The sequence below is a fragment of the Salmo trutta genome, chromosome 9 (assembly GCF_901001165.1).
Source record: "Salmo trutta chromosome 9, fSalTru1.1, whole genome shotgun sequence".
NCBI classification, from domain to species: domain Eukaryota; kingdom Metazoa; phylum Chordata; class Actinopteri; order Salmoniformes; family Salmonidae; genus Salmo; species Salmo trutta.
The window spans coordinates 41,620,500-41,635,530 of record NC_042965.1 but is presented as its reverse complement, the minus strand read 5'-3'; positions in this window follow the sequence as shown (position 1 = coordinate 41,635,530).

Here is a 15,031-nt window from a genome sequence, read left to right as displayed (position 1 = left end):
AGGAGAGTCACTGACCTTATAATGTTTGTTGCCTCGATGAAGAGGATACTGCTGACTTGAGGAGCTTATAATGTTTTGTTGAGGAAATGTGGCCTTGAAGAAGAGGAGGAGGAATTATTGGGAGACACTTTAATTACCAATGTATCTCTAGTGGTATTGTGGCTCCGCCCAGTTTCAGTTCTGAGCAACAGGAAGTCAGGAATGCTGAAAGAATTCACTGTGTATCTTTATCTTTACAAGTGTGTTGCATGTTCACTAAATCCTCACATTTGGACACAAACATGTGGATAATGTCACTTCTTTAAAGTGGGGACATATATAATAGCACTGTAGAACATAAATACATTTTTAAACATTCTTTACCCGGTCTTAATTCTCTTCCAGATGCCTGCCTTTTTCTTGGGTTTGGTGGTTGACTGATTTCTCAGCCACCTCTGAAATCCCCTGCTGGCTCTCTGGTCCCCACTGCTGGCTCTCTAGTCCTCCCAGCTGGCTCTCTGATCCCTACTGCTGGCTCTCTGATCCTCCCAGCTGGCTCTCTGGTCCCCCCTGCTGGCTCTCTAGTCCTCCCAGCTGGCTCTCTGGTCCTCCCAGCTGGCTCTCTGATCCCTACTGCTGGCTCTCTGGTCCTCCCAGCTGGCTCTCTGGTCCCTACTGCTGGCTCTCTGGTCCTCCCTGCTGGCTCTCTGGCTCCCCCGGCTGGTCATGTACAGACCCAGCGAGCCCTTGGTTTACCTTCTGGCCCGTGGCCCACCCCAGCAACTGTTGACCGTGGTTGTAGTCAGATCGAAACTGGTTGATGAACTGGGTGCTGAACTTCTTGATTTGCCCGTCAGCCCTGTACATGTGACTATTACACTTCTAATCTAATGTAATCAGCCTCCAGATTCATCTCCTCCAGTCATTTATCCACCTGTTCTTTTAGGTGATGTTCCTTCCTCCTCTCCTTGTCCTCTTTAATTTTCTGTTGAGTCTGTTTTGTAAGCAGGGACTGCTCTCTCAAATGCTTATTGAAATACTCCATCTTCTTTCTTTTCTCCTCAGCTTTCAGCAACCCCTCCCTCTTCTCCCTCTCTCTCTGCCCAGGTGGTGAAGGATGTTATCGCTCCTATGCCTCAAGGGATGTCTGGGAGGGGAGAAGCAGAGGTCACATTTAACATGCGTCCAAAATGGCACCGTATTCCAGGGATTAACACGGGTAACCACCCTTCACATTTCCCGGGACCACCCTTCACATTTCCCGAAAATAAAATGACAAGACCCGGGAAATTACAACATTTCCCCCCGATGTCGCACTAATGCAATTCAACCAAATACACAACATGTGCAGCAGCAGATTGGCAAAACATAAAATATCCCATTATCCAAACAGGTTGGAAGCCTTGAACCTAGCATATTTACTTAATGTTGCAGCCTGGTCTTATTATCTAGATGTAACGTAATAAATGTACATCCGACACTCAAATTAGTCTGATTTGTTACATGTATGGTTATATAAGACAGATGTTTACTGAAGGCAAAAAACGAAAAAAGGGTGGTTGTTCGGGGTGGATGTGTAGGTGTATAATACGAACATCTACCCACAAACAAGTTGCACGTTTGAATCTCATCACGGACAACTTCAGCATTTTAGCTAATTAGCAACCTTACAACTTCTTAGTGCTTTTGAGCTACTTTGCAACTACTTCCCATTTTAGCTAACTCTTCCTCTAACCCTCACCTTAAAAAAACATTTAACTTAACTCCTAATCTTAACCCTAACCTTAATAATCCATATCCTTAACTCTAACCCCTAACCTAGCTAATATTAGCTAGTTAGCGTTAGCGGGCAAGCCGCCTAGCTAGAATTCGTAACATATCATACTGTAATGACCTGACTAGATCATGAAGGAACAATTGTCCAGACAGAGGATGGAGTTAACGAATGGACGGTTTATTTAACACAGGCTACTGTTTGGCCGTAGCCCACGCCAAATAAATGAAAGGTACACTACAAACCAACCGTGACCTTCTCTTGTGAAGCCCAGACGTAAGAGAGAGAACAATGGCTAAACCCGGTCTTAACTTCCAATGCTCCATCCCCCTGCCCAACCCCCCTTCACGCCACTCCGCCAACCACCAGGCTGCCCGGTATCCGAACATTCCAGGCATTCCCGTGATTGGCAGATAGCAGGTTGATTGGCATGACCCCGCGAACACTGGTAAGTACGACACAACCCACTAATAGCCTAACACATAACCCACAACTGTCTGTGCGGGTCGCTACACAGCCCCCCCACCACAAAGTCCCTCGTCACCGAGGGAACAAACAAAGTCTCTGAAGCGACCCGGAGGTCTCCTTTGCCTGCGTGGCCGTGATGGTCGCAGAGTGTCCAGATGTGAAACAGGGGGCTCCATCCGTGGCAGGGGGCTGCCCCTCTGGGACCCAGGGGATGAAGGAAGGGATATGGGAGACAAGGAAGCGGGAACGGGGAATACAGTCCGTGGCACCGGGGAACCACGCGGTGACACAGGGAGGGAGACAGGGGGAGTGGGCCGTCTGGAGCCTTGTCGACGGCACCTGGGGGTGGGTGCCTGGAGAATGTCCTTGCCAGAGAGGGGAATTGTGGGGGTCCCTGGGGTTTGGGGAGAAGCGGCCCCTCTGCATGAGGCTAACCTGTCCCGGTGCAGTGCCACCTTTCTCCCCCTGGAAGGAAGCTGCACCCGGTACACAACCTCCCCTACCCTCTCCAGGATGCTGCAGGGCCCCACCCAGTGACTGTCCAACTTGGGGCATCTGCCTTTTTTCCTTAGGGGGCTGTAGACCCAGACCAGCTCCCCAGCCACAAAGTGCCTTCCTCGGGTGTGCACGTCATAGTTCCTCTTCTGCCTCACACCTGCATTCACCAGCTGCTCTCTGGCGAAGTTGTGGGCTGTCTCCAGGCGGTCCTGGAGTCTCCGGGCATACTCCGGCCCCGGGGGAACATGAGGGCTATCCAGGGGACGGCTATCCAAACGCCATCTCCGCAGGGGTGCGGATCTCTCTCCCCAGCATGAGGAGGGCAGGCGTGCAGGAGGTGGAATCTTGGACAGCGGAACGGCCAGCTGCTGTCCAAGCGTTTTGTTGAAGCGCTCCACAAGGCCATCACTTTGAGGATGGAGAGGAGTAGTGCGGGTCTTGTGCATACCCAGCCTCTCACACATGGTGGCGAACACACGGGACTCAAAGTTTCTGCCTTGGTCGCTGTGGATGGACTCCGCAGCTCCAAACCTGCTGAACATCCCCACTGTCAGGGCGTCGACGATGGTCTCTGCCTCCTGGTCAGGCAGAGCATAGGCCTCAGGCCATTTTGTGAAATAGTCCATAGCCGTGAGCACCCAGCGGTTTCCACTGTCTGTGGTGGGGAATGGCCCAACTACATCCACTCCCACCCTCTCCATGGGAGCCCCCACTGGGAACTGTTGGAGCTGAGCATGAGAGCGGCCTTGGGGGCCCTTTCTCGCTGTGCAGTTGTCACAGCGGCGGCAAAAGTCCTCCACATCCCTCTTGTGCTGCCCCCAGTAAAAGCCCTGACGGAGGCGGTGGAGTGTTTTTGTGACCCCAAAGTGTCCAGTCCCCACCCCCCCATGAGTACTCTGGAGCACCGCCTCCCGGAATGCTTTTGGGACCACCACTTGCCACCTCTCCTCTCCCGTAGCTGACTCCTTCCATGCCCACTGTAGCACGCCATCAGCCAGCCGCAGTCTCTCAAACTTTGACCACAACCCTTTGGTCGCGAGTGAGAGCGCTGTCACCTCTTCCCATGGTGGCCTCACCTGTGCCTCTACCCACTGTAGCAGTGGCTGTAGGTCTGTGTCCCGTCCCTGCTGCTGCCCCCATTCAGCCACGTCGACAGTCTGCAGCTCACAGCAGACAGGGCCGCTCACCCGACACACTGTGGCACAGACCCCCTCCTCTGCACTCAGCGCTCTCTCCCGTCCCTCTCTCTGTTCACAGTGGCGGCAGCCATCTGCAGTACAGGGCCGACGGGACATGGCGTCGGCATTGGAGTGGCGTGCCCCTGCCCTGTGCACCACTGTGAAGTCATACAGCTGAAGCTCCTCCAACCAGCGTGCCACCTGCCCCTCTGGTTCTCTGAACGACATGAGCCACTGGAGAGCAGAGTGGTCAGTCCTCACAGTAAATGGCAGGCCACCCAGGTAGTACTTGAAGTGTTTGATGGAAGCCACAACAGCCAAGAGCTCCCGCTGGGTGACACAGTAGCGGCGCTCATGTTTGTTAAATGTTCTGCTGAAGTACGCCACCACTCTCTCCCCCTCTGGACACACCTGGGCCAGCACCCCACCCATGCCCACATTGCTCGTGTCTGTGTCCAGGATAAAGGGCAAGGTGAGGTCAGGGGGGGCGAGCACAGGGGCCTCGATCAGTGCACATTTGAGGGTGTTGAAGGCCTCCTCACACTCCCCTGTCCAAGTGAAGGCCTTGTCCTTCGGCAGCAGGCGGTTCAGGGGAGCAGCGACGCTTGAGAAGCCCCGTACAAACCTCCTGTAGTACGAGGCCAGGCCCAGGAAGCTCTTCAGCTGATGCTGGTCGGTGGGGGTGGGCCAGTCTCGGACAGCCCCCACATTGTCCTCCATGGTGCTGATCCCCTCCTTCCCCACTCTGTGGCCCAGGAAGGACACCTCTCTCCTCATGAAGTGGCACTTCTCGGGGTGGAGCTTCAGACCTGCGGCAGCCACCCGCTCCAGCACACTCCGTAGCGCCACCAGAGCTGACTGGAAGGAGCTGCCATGGGCCAGGATGTCATTGAGGTATACCAGACACTGCTGTCGGGGGATGCCATCCAGCACCCTGTCCATCAAACGCTCAAAAGTAGCTGGAGCGTTGCACAGGCCGAAGCACAGGACCTTGAACTGCCAGTGTCCTCTGTTAGTGGAGAACGCAGTTTTGGCTCTGGCCTCTGGGGAGAGGGGCACCTGCCAGTAGCCACTGCGGAGGTCTAGTAAGGAGAACCAGGAGGACCCCCTAACCAGGTCCAGCGACTCATCGATACGTGGTATGGGGTATGAGTCCTTCCTGGTTACCTCATTCAGCCGCCTGTAGTCTGCACAGAACCTCAGCTTGCCCCCCTTCTTAGGAACCATGACAACCGGCGCCGCCCAGGGGCTGTCTGAGGGCTCGATGAAGTCTGCCCGCTGCATCTCCAACACAGCCTTGTCTGCCACCTCCTGGCGTGCCAGCGGGATACGACGGGGACGCATCTTGATGGGTCGAGCATCACCTGTGTCGATCTCATGCTGCACCAGATGAGTCTGACCCACCTCTTCCTCACTCAGCGCAAAGCTGTCTCTGAATTCAAACAGCAACTGCCACAACCGTTCCTGCTGCTCAGGGTCAAGACCAACACAGTTCCTCCCCCATATCTCCCTCACTGCAGACAGTGTCCTCTCCTCTCCCATCTGGGGTAGCTGGGCTGGGGGGGGTGCAGCCCGGGCTCACGGAGGGCTGTGTCGTGGGGGTAGCTGGGGGAATGTAACACACAGCCGTAGGTGACAGGGGGGCTGGGGAAAAGTCACATACAGATGTGGGGGAGGGGGGGCAGCCATGAGTCTCTGCTGCTTTAACTGTTGGAGTAAAGGGTTTGTTGGGTTGAGTGTATGTGATATTAGGGGGGGCCATGATGACTGCAGGCCCTCCCTGGAAGCTCAGTGTGCCCCCATTTAGGTCTAACTGGCAGCCTGTGTTCCTAAGAAAGTCCAACCCCAGGATACAAGGGTCCTGCACAGCCGCCACCCACACGGGATGACGCACAGTCCTGCCCCCTACTGTCAGAGTCATTATTCCCTTCCCTTTCATGGGTGCCAGCTCACCTGTGACTGTGCGGAGCTGCACAGTTGTGGGCTCACACTGAATCCAACCTGGTACAATATCTGGCCTCACCAGGTGTAGTGGCTTCCTTTCCTCTTTACCATAGCCACTGCCCAAGCCTGAAGCGGGGTTGTTTGGTACGCATACAGTCCACACTCAAGGTTTCCAAAAAGCCAAACATTCAATGTGATCCAGGGATATGGTGCAACAAAAATGTTTATTCTTCTTATATCTAACAGGAAAATGAATATCCAATCAACTTAAAACATAGGTTACTTGATATGGAAAATACACAATATGACCTGTCTGTATGTCTGTATGTCTGTATGTCTGTATGTCTGTATGGTCAAAAAACTATACCGCTCCCGCGTCTAGCAAGGACTCCTCCCCCCAAAGGCCCAACTTCCTGCTTTTATCCTAACACACTTACTGCAGTACAATGAATGGGCAAGAGGGGGGGGACAAAACTAAGTTACACTAACAACAAATGAATACATCTCAATCAGGTAAATATAAATCATAAAGGTACGTACCTAATATTTCATCATATACATTCATATTTACACAAATATACATGGAGCTCTGAATGTTCTGTCTTTTATACAAATATGTCCAAATCGGCTCTAACATACCGGCCCCTAATTGTTGACTGCACTGAATGGACAACAATTACTTAATATTCAAACGTAGAGCCAATATACAAAACATTCTATACCAGAGCACTATAACAGTTCATAGCTATATACAAATTTACAATGTGCCATATAGGAAAATAGTCCGTAGATCTCAGTCTGAGTTGAAGTGTTCAGGTGTTCAACTTCCAAAAATGTCAAGAGTATGACGTCCAAAAAATGTATGACTACGACATCAAAGAATGTAAGAGTACAACATCAACGAATCAGAGGTGCACGTGATTCAAAGATGGAGTACTGTGTGTGTGTGTGTGTGTGTGTGTGTGTGTGTGTGTGTGTGTGTGTGTGTGTCTCACTCCGCTGCCTCCAGGAGCAGACAGAGTTTATTGATAGGTCTCTGTAAGATATTGGTCTTGGTCTTAACCATGACGCTCCGTACAAGACCTTTGGCCCCTGGCAAAGCCTCCACCACACGCCCCATTAGCCAAGAGTTCCTAGGGGCGGTGTCGTCGACGATGACCACAAGGTCACCAGGACTGAAGTTTCTCTTAGTTTTGTTCCACTTGTTCCGCTCCTGCATAAGTGGAAGATACTCCCTGATCCATCTCTTCCAGAAGAGGTCAGTAATATATTGTACTTGCTTCCATCTCCTTCGTGAGTATAGGTCGCTTCTCTGGAATAGTCCTGGTGGCAGGACTGGCTTTGCTTTCAGATGAAGCAGATGGTTCGGAGTCAGGGGTTCTAGATCATTAGGGTCATTTGTTACAGTTGTGATTGGTCTGTCGTTCATGATTGCCTCAACTTCACACAAGGCTGTCTGCAAAGCCTCATCATCCAGTACTTGCTCTTTAAGGACTGAATAGAGGATCTTTTTCACCAGTCGGATCAACCTCTCCCATACCCCCCCATGGTGGGCTCCAGAAGGAGGATTGAATGACCATGTCACTCCTTCCTTCAGTAATTCATTTTGAATCTTGTTGTGATCCAGCTCTTTCAGAGCTTCTCCTAGCTCTCTGTGTGTTCCAACAAAGTTGGTGCCATTGTCTGTTCTGATACTTGTGACTGGGCCCCTTCGACAGATGAACCTGCGCAGGGCATTGATGCAGGAATCAGTATCCAGATAACTAGCAACTTCTAGATGGACAGCTCGACTCACAAGGCAAGTAAAGATCACACCATACCGCTTCACATGAACGCGGCCTCGCTTCACCTCTATGGGGCCGAAGTAATCTATGCCCACATGGGTGAAAGGCGGCAAATCAGGTGACACCCGATCTTGTGGAAGGTCGGCCATCTTCTGTTCTCCAGCTCTAGCTTGCATCCGCCTGCAGAAGACACAGCTCTTAAGGATCTTCCTTGCTAAGGAGTTGGCACAGGGTATCCAATATCGCTGGCGAAGTCTAGAAAGCATGTGACCTCTCCCAGAGTGGCCAACCTGCTCATGGATGTGGAGTAAGATCAGTCTGGAGATGTAGGAGTCTTTGGGTAGGATCATAGGATTCTTTAGTTCCGTAGGCATAGCAGCTTTGCTTAACCTTCCTCCCACTCTCAGAATGCCATTGTCAACAATTGGATCAAGCTTACAGATTGAGCCATTTCTCTTGGCACATTGTTTTCCTTTCACAACTAGTGCAATTTCTTGTTTAAAGTGCTGTCGTTGCTCAAATCGAATGATGGCCTTTTCTGCTTCATCTAGGTCATCCACAGACAGACTTTCTTTTCCAAATGTCAGTTTGAACTTGTCAATTTGTTCCTTCAGTGAGTTTGTCAGACTCTGATCTGAACCTGGATCAGTTTGTGTGAGAACTTTCCTTTTCTGGCTTAACTGTAGAAGTCGTCTCTTCAGTTTCAGCATCCAGGCAACTGCTTTCTTCAAGCTGTTCCATGTTGAATAGTACTCAATCAGTTTGCTGGTCGGACTCTTTTCTTCCACACATATACTGTTTACGATAACGTCTTTTCTCACCTCTGGGTCATCCGAAGGGATTGAGCCAAGCTCCTCGGGGACTTTTGGCCATTGTGTTTCTGTTTTCTCCAGGAATTCTGGTCCTTTGCGCCATCTCTTTGAGTTCAGGAAAATTTCAACATGTAATCCTCTTGAAGCATCATCGGCTGGGTTGTGTTTGGAGTTCAAATACCTCCACTGTTTTGCTTTCGATAGGTCACGGATCATAGCAACCCTATTAGCCACAAAGGTATGGAATCTCTTGGTATCGTTGCGGATGTATTTTAGCACAGACTGGCTGTCTGTCCAGAAAGTTGACTCCTCAAGTTCAATCTGGAGCTCCAACCTTAACATCCTGTCCACTCTCACTGCCAATGTTGCTGCAGCAAGTTCCAGTCTGGGGATCGTCATCTGCTTGAGTGGAGTGACCCTTGATTTCCCCAGTATGAATGCAATGTGGACCTTTCCCATACCGTTTGTGAACCTAAGGTAGCTTGCCGTGCCATAACCTTGCTCACTTGCGTCACCGAAGTGATGCAGCTGTGCGGTCTTGACTTGACCAAAGTTCTCAGGCATCATACACCTGTCTATCTGGAATCTGGAAAGCTGGTCTAGCTCTGAGAGCCATCTCTTCCATGAAATAGAGTGTTCTTCGGGGATGACTTCGTCCCATCCACACTTTAGCTTGCAGAGCACTTGAAGAATTTGCTTTGCCTTTAATACAAATGGGGCGAGGAAACCTAATGGATCATAAACAGAGCTGACAGTATAGAGAATACCTCTTCTTGTAAGGGGTCTGTTCTTGACAATGACTCGGAAGGTAAACACATCTCTTTCAATGTTCCATCGGATTCCAAGTGCTCTTTCAACAGGCAGCTTTTCTCTGTCCAGGTCCACTTCATACTCTCTCTCAGGGAAGTCATGGTTGTATTGATTTACAAGAAGAACCCCCAGGTCGGCCATTGAGATACGATTGGCCATCACCGTAGGACATCCAGATTCTTCTGCCATGGTACAATTGTTAAGAGGACCGTTCATCACCCATCCAAAGATGGTTTTCACTGCATACGGTCCGTTGCCTTGGCTATTTATGATTTGCAAGGGTTCCGTTGCCTTTGGAGCATTTACGCCAATCAGGAGTTCGACGTCGGCATCAATTTCCTTCAACTGAACCTCTTTCAGGTAAGGCCACCTTTTGAGATCTTTCTGAGTGGGAATGTTCTCTGTCACTGGGATTTTATTTTGGGTGTAGACCTTTGGTAATGCAAGAAATGTGTTGCCTTCCACGTTGCCAATCTCTAATCCAGATATCTCAAAGCTCTTGGTAGGACTCTCCTGCCCCATTGTGCGTAGCAGAATTTCAGTCTCACTGCATTTAGCATTCAGCTGCCTCATGAGTCTCTCCGTACAAAATGTTGCCGAGCTACCAGAATCAAGAAACGCATAGGTTAACACAGACTTGCTTCCATTTGCCACCTTTACTTGAACTGGCACAATTGCAAGTGCACAATCTGTACCGGCCCCGGTATCTTCACCAGCTTCCAGTGAAACAAGAGCACTGCTGACAGTCTCCTCCCGCTTTACTGCTACACCACTCATATCTGCCTTTTGAGATCTAAATCTCTCTCTTCCTTCAATGTGCAGGATAGTGGGGTGCTTTCTTTGACAGCTCTGACAGGTCATCCTTCTTTTACATTCTTTGCTTAAGTGTCCTCTCATCAAACAGCCAAAACAAAGGCCTTTTGATCTCAGAAACTCAACCTTGGATTCGTGTGGCTGTGCCTTCACCTGTTGGCAGTCGACCAATAAATGCTCTCCAGCACAAAATACGCATGAGATACTGGGAGCGTCAGAAGGGTAGGTGCCTGGTCTCTTTACTTTTAATGTTTGTTCTTTTAGAGGTTTTTCAGAGTCACAACCTGCCACTACAGCTATTGCAGTGGCAAAGCTGCTTCCCCTACTCTTGGACTTGAACTGCTGTTTAAAGTCAGCTTCTTTTCTGGTTTTTAAAAACTTTTTGTTGGACAGGGGATCTTGAATATCTCCATACAACGGATCCTGCAGTATTTTGGCCTGTTTTTCCATGAACGTCACAAGGTCACTGAACTGGGCCCTCAGGTGTCTTCTCTCTAAAATATCACATGCTGTAGACCTCCATTTTTCCCTTAGTTTGTAGGGAAGTTTTGACATGATCAACTTTATGTTGGAGGGAAGATTAAGCTCTTCCATGTTCTGTAGGTCTTGCATAGCGTTACAGCAACCTCTAAGATAGAGTGCATAGCCACCCAGTCCCTTTCCATCATCCGGTTTGATGTTTGTCCAGTTCCAAGCTTTTTCCATGTAAGCAGTGGTGACTTTGATTTCATTGCCAAAGTGTTCCTTTAACAACCTCTTAGCCTCTGCATAGCCTCTTCTGGCTTCCATATGCAGACAACTACGTACCAGATCCTTGGGCTGACCAGTGGTGTACTGTTCCAGGTAATAGAGCCTATCCTGGTGACTGCTCGTCTTATCTTCTATACCATGTTCAAATGCACGCATGAATGGCCTAAAGTTCAGAGGATCACCGTCAAACATAGGTATCTCCCTAACAGGGAGTGTGGCCTGTTTGTGCTGTAGTACAAGGAGGTCGGCAATTTCATTCTGCCTTTGCATGACAGTAGAGAGGTTATCATGGCTGGTATTATCGCTGATACCCGCAGTGTTGATTCTGTGTTGATTGCTAGACCTTGCTGTTGGCTGCTGAAGGGTGTGGTTCATGACTGTCCTCTGAATAGGTTTTGATGGCTTTGTTGTCGGTTGTTGTAAAACCCTTTGTAGTGGGGTCTTTGGAACTGCACCTAATGCAGCAAACTCAACAGGTGATGGTTCAGGTTCCACATAGACCTCGGGTTCCTGGTTCTCAAAATAAGAGTTCATTCCATCTTCTTGGCTTAGTAAATGGGCTGCCATAGCATGGGATTGAGAAGTTGACTCAACACTCTCCAGGACCTTCAGTTTGGCATTATATGCTGCTATGTCCGTTTCCAGTGCCATTTTCTCCATCCTAACATTCAGTTGAGCTCTCTGTTGTTCCAGTTGAGCTTTCTCCAGTTCCAGTGCATGCTTGTCCTGTAATGATGCTTGGCGAGCTAGTAGAGCTGCTCGTTCTGCCTCAGCTTTTAGGCGTGCAGAGGACACTGAGGAAGCCGTCTTAGAACACTTTGTTTTACTTGATGTTTTTGACACATTGGAAATGCTGTCGTGTGGTTCAATGAGCGTTTGTGGCTCAACTTCAGCTTTTTTCCATATTTCCACCTCTTTCAGGAAATGTTCATAAGTTCTCATTCTTGGTTGATAATAGTTAATGCTCTCCTGGTCCTGTTCCTCCTCTGTGACCAGCTCTAGCACAGATTCATGAGCATTCTTAAAGTCATTGAGAACAGCATCAAATGCTTCAAGACTCTCATTCACAGTTTCAATGTTTCCTCCATCAACAAGAAGGACTTTTATTTCATTCATTTTGCGTGTACACACTCCAAGTTTGCCTCTCCGGGCTGCATAGAGTGAATTTAGATGCTCCTCTGCCATCTCCAGTGGAGTCTTATTTGGGATTTCATCCTCCATCATTCACTTTTAGTTCACTCAATTTACAATGACACAGTTGTTGGTTTGATTGTTAAACATAATGCCCCTTTAGACCTCCTTTAATGCTTTAAAACACAGTCATCTATTTCAGCATATTGACCCATTTTGAATTGAACATGTGCAAGTTCGGCATTTTAGTTGCGTTTTAAACATTTCATCCATTTATACGTTTTGTCCCTTTAATGAAGTTTGAACACACAGTATCATTCGTTGCGTGGATGCATTGCATTTCCACTTTAGGCCAAATATTAGACATATGATTAGGTTACATTGTGCTTAGGATCTCAGTTTTTCCCAAACTTAAACTTCTTAATTGTTTTCACAGCGCTGTGTTTTGAATTCCATTCCCAAGTTTATCAAACATTCCAATTATAAGCACATTTGCGCTTCCATAATATGCATGATCAAACGATCGCATTGAACAGGGCAGCTCATTCATTCGCAGTGGTTACTCACGGCTGGCGAATTCTAGGAGTTCAAGTCCTTCCAAGCGAGCTGTCCTTATGGTACGAATGCAATTACAAATAGAACAATATCCAGCGTGTGTCCGAAACCGGAGATTTCCTTCCGATAGCAATCCTTCACGGAGTTTTTTGACTTGATTGTAGTGGCTTCCTTTCCTCTTTACCATAGCCACTGCCCAAGCCTGAAGCGGGGTTGTTTGGTACGCATACAGTCCACACTCAAGGTTTCCAAAAAGCCAAACATTCAATGTGATCCAGGGATATGGTGCAACAAAAATGTTTATTCTTCTTATATCTAACAGGAAAATGAATATCCAATCAACTTAAAACATAGGTTACTTGATATGGAAAATACACAATATGACCTGTCTGTATGTCTGTATGTCTGTATGTCTGTATGGTCAAAAAACTATACCGCTCCCGCGTCTAGCAAGGACTCCTCCCCCCAAAGGCCCAACTTCCTGCTTTTATCCTAACACACTTACTGCAGTACAATGAATGGGCAAGAGGGGGGGGACAAAACTAAGTTACACTAACAACAAATGAATACATCTCAATCAGGTAAATATAAATCATAAAGGTACGTACCTAATATTTCATCATATACATTCATATTTACACAAATATACATGGAGCTCTGAATGTTCTGTCTTTTATACAAATATGTCCAAATCGGCTCTAACACCAGGGTTACTGTGGACCCAGTGTCCACCAGGGCAGAGCAGGGCACCCCCTACACAGTGACAGGGACATGACAAAAGTCCCCAACACAGGTCCGGCCCACCACGACAACAGGCTCCGTCCGCTTGCCCACGTCTGCTTCTGGGGGAAGTGGAGCCTTGCTTCCCCGTCTGGGCCAGTGGGCACCTCCTGAAGAAGATGGTGGTGGTTGGGATAAAAAGCCAGGGGTCCGCACTACCCGGTCAATGCGGACCCCGAGCCGTTTCCCTGAGCTCCGGGGGACTTGGGGCAATCTCGGCGCAGATGGCCTGTCTGGCCACAACCCCAGCAGACCCGGGGACCACGGCGTGTGTTTCGTTCCACCTGTAGCGACACAGCACGAATGAGTTCTGTCATATCAGCCACGCATGCAGGCTTTTCCGGCTCTGGGCTGCTCTGCCCCCCAGCTCTCCCAGAGGGTCTGCCTCCCTGCGCCCCCACCAAAGACCCAGCTGAAGCCCCAGCCCACACCAGCTCCCTCTCCAAAGCCATCTCCAAGGCTATCTGCAATGACTCATGATGAGCCAGCTGGGTCTGTATGCGCAGCTCCGTAGGAGAAAGCACCTGTATGAACTGGTCCCGTGCTAGCTCGCTCTGCACGTAGGGGGGCATGTGAGCATATGCCCGCCGAGAGAGGCTCTCAATGTCATTAGCTAGCACCCGTAGAGGCTCTCCAGGCTGCCTGCGTCTATTACTCAGTTCGGAGCGCAGCAGCCCGGGCTGTACACACTGTCCATAGCGCCTCCTCAGTGCTCCCACTAAGGCACCATAATCGCGTCTGTCCTCGGGGCTAATCAATATCAAACAGGCCAGAGCATCATCCGTCAGGCATAAAGCCAACTGCAGTGCCCTATCTTTATTCGACCACCCCCTAAAATGAGCTAACAGTTCAAACTGAGCATGAAAAGCTTCCCAATCCGCCTTACCGGAATACTTTGGGGTCTTAACGGATACGGACGCAGCCGGGGGCTGGGCGCCGCCATGTTTGTTTACATCCTGAGCCCCAGATTCCTCGTCCCGCCGCGTCGACGTCACCCCTTCGGTCCGCCCACCAGAATCCGCGCGAAACACATTAGACGAAGCACTCATGCCCGCTTCAGCCGCCATCACTCTAACGTCCTCCCTCAAGCGGCCTCTGGGATCCGACGCCCTGGCGATCTCCTCAGCCAGATCCTCCGACGTCCATGCACACGCACCTCCTTGGCCATAATCGTCCCCTACCTCCACCTTCACTTTTGGATTCCCTTGAAGCATTTTCAACCCCGTTCTCACCTATGTTAGCTAGCCACCGAAGTCAGCTAGCTGGCTAACTTTTATACACGTTTTTACTTCTGACACCAATGTAATGACCTGACTAGATCATGAAGGAACAATTGTCCAGACAGAGGATGGAGTTAACGAATGGACGGTTTATTAACCCAACTTAACACAGGCTACTGTTTGGCCGTAGCCCACGCCAAATAAATGAAAGGTAAACTACAAACCAACCGTGACCTTCTCTTGTGAAGCCCAGACGTAAGAGAGAGAACAATGGCTAAACTCGGTCTTAACTTCCAATGCTCCATCCCCCTGCCCAACCCCCCTTCACGCCACTCCGCCAACCACCAGGCTGCCCGGTATCCGAACATTCCAGGCATTCCCGTGATTGGCAGATAGCAGGTTGATTGGCATGACCCCGCGAACACTGGTAAGTACGACACAACCCACTAATAGCCGAACACATAACCCACAACTGTCTGTGTGGGTCGCTACAATACGTTTTGGAAATTCGTAACATATTGTAAGTTTTGCAAAT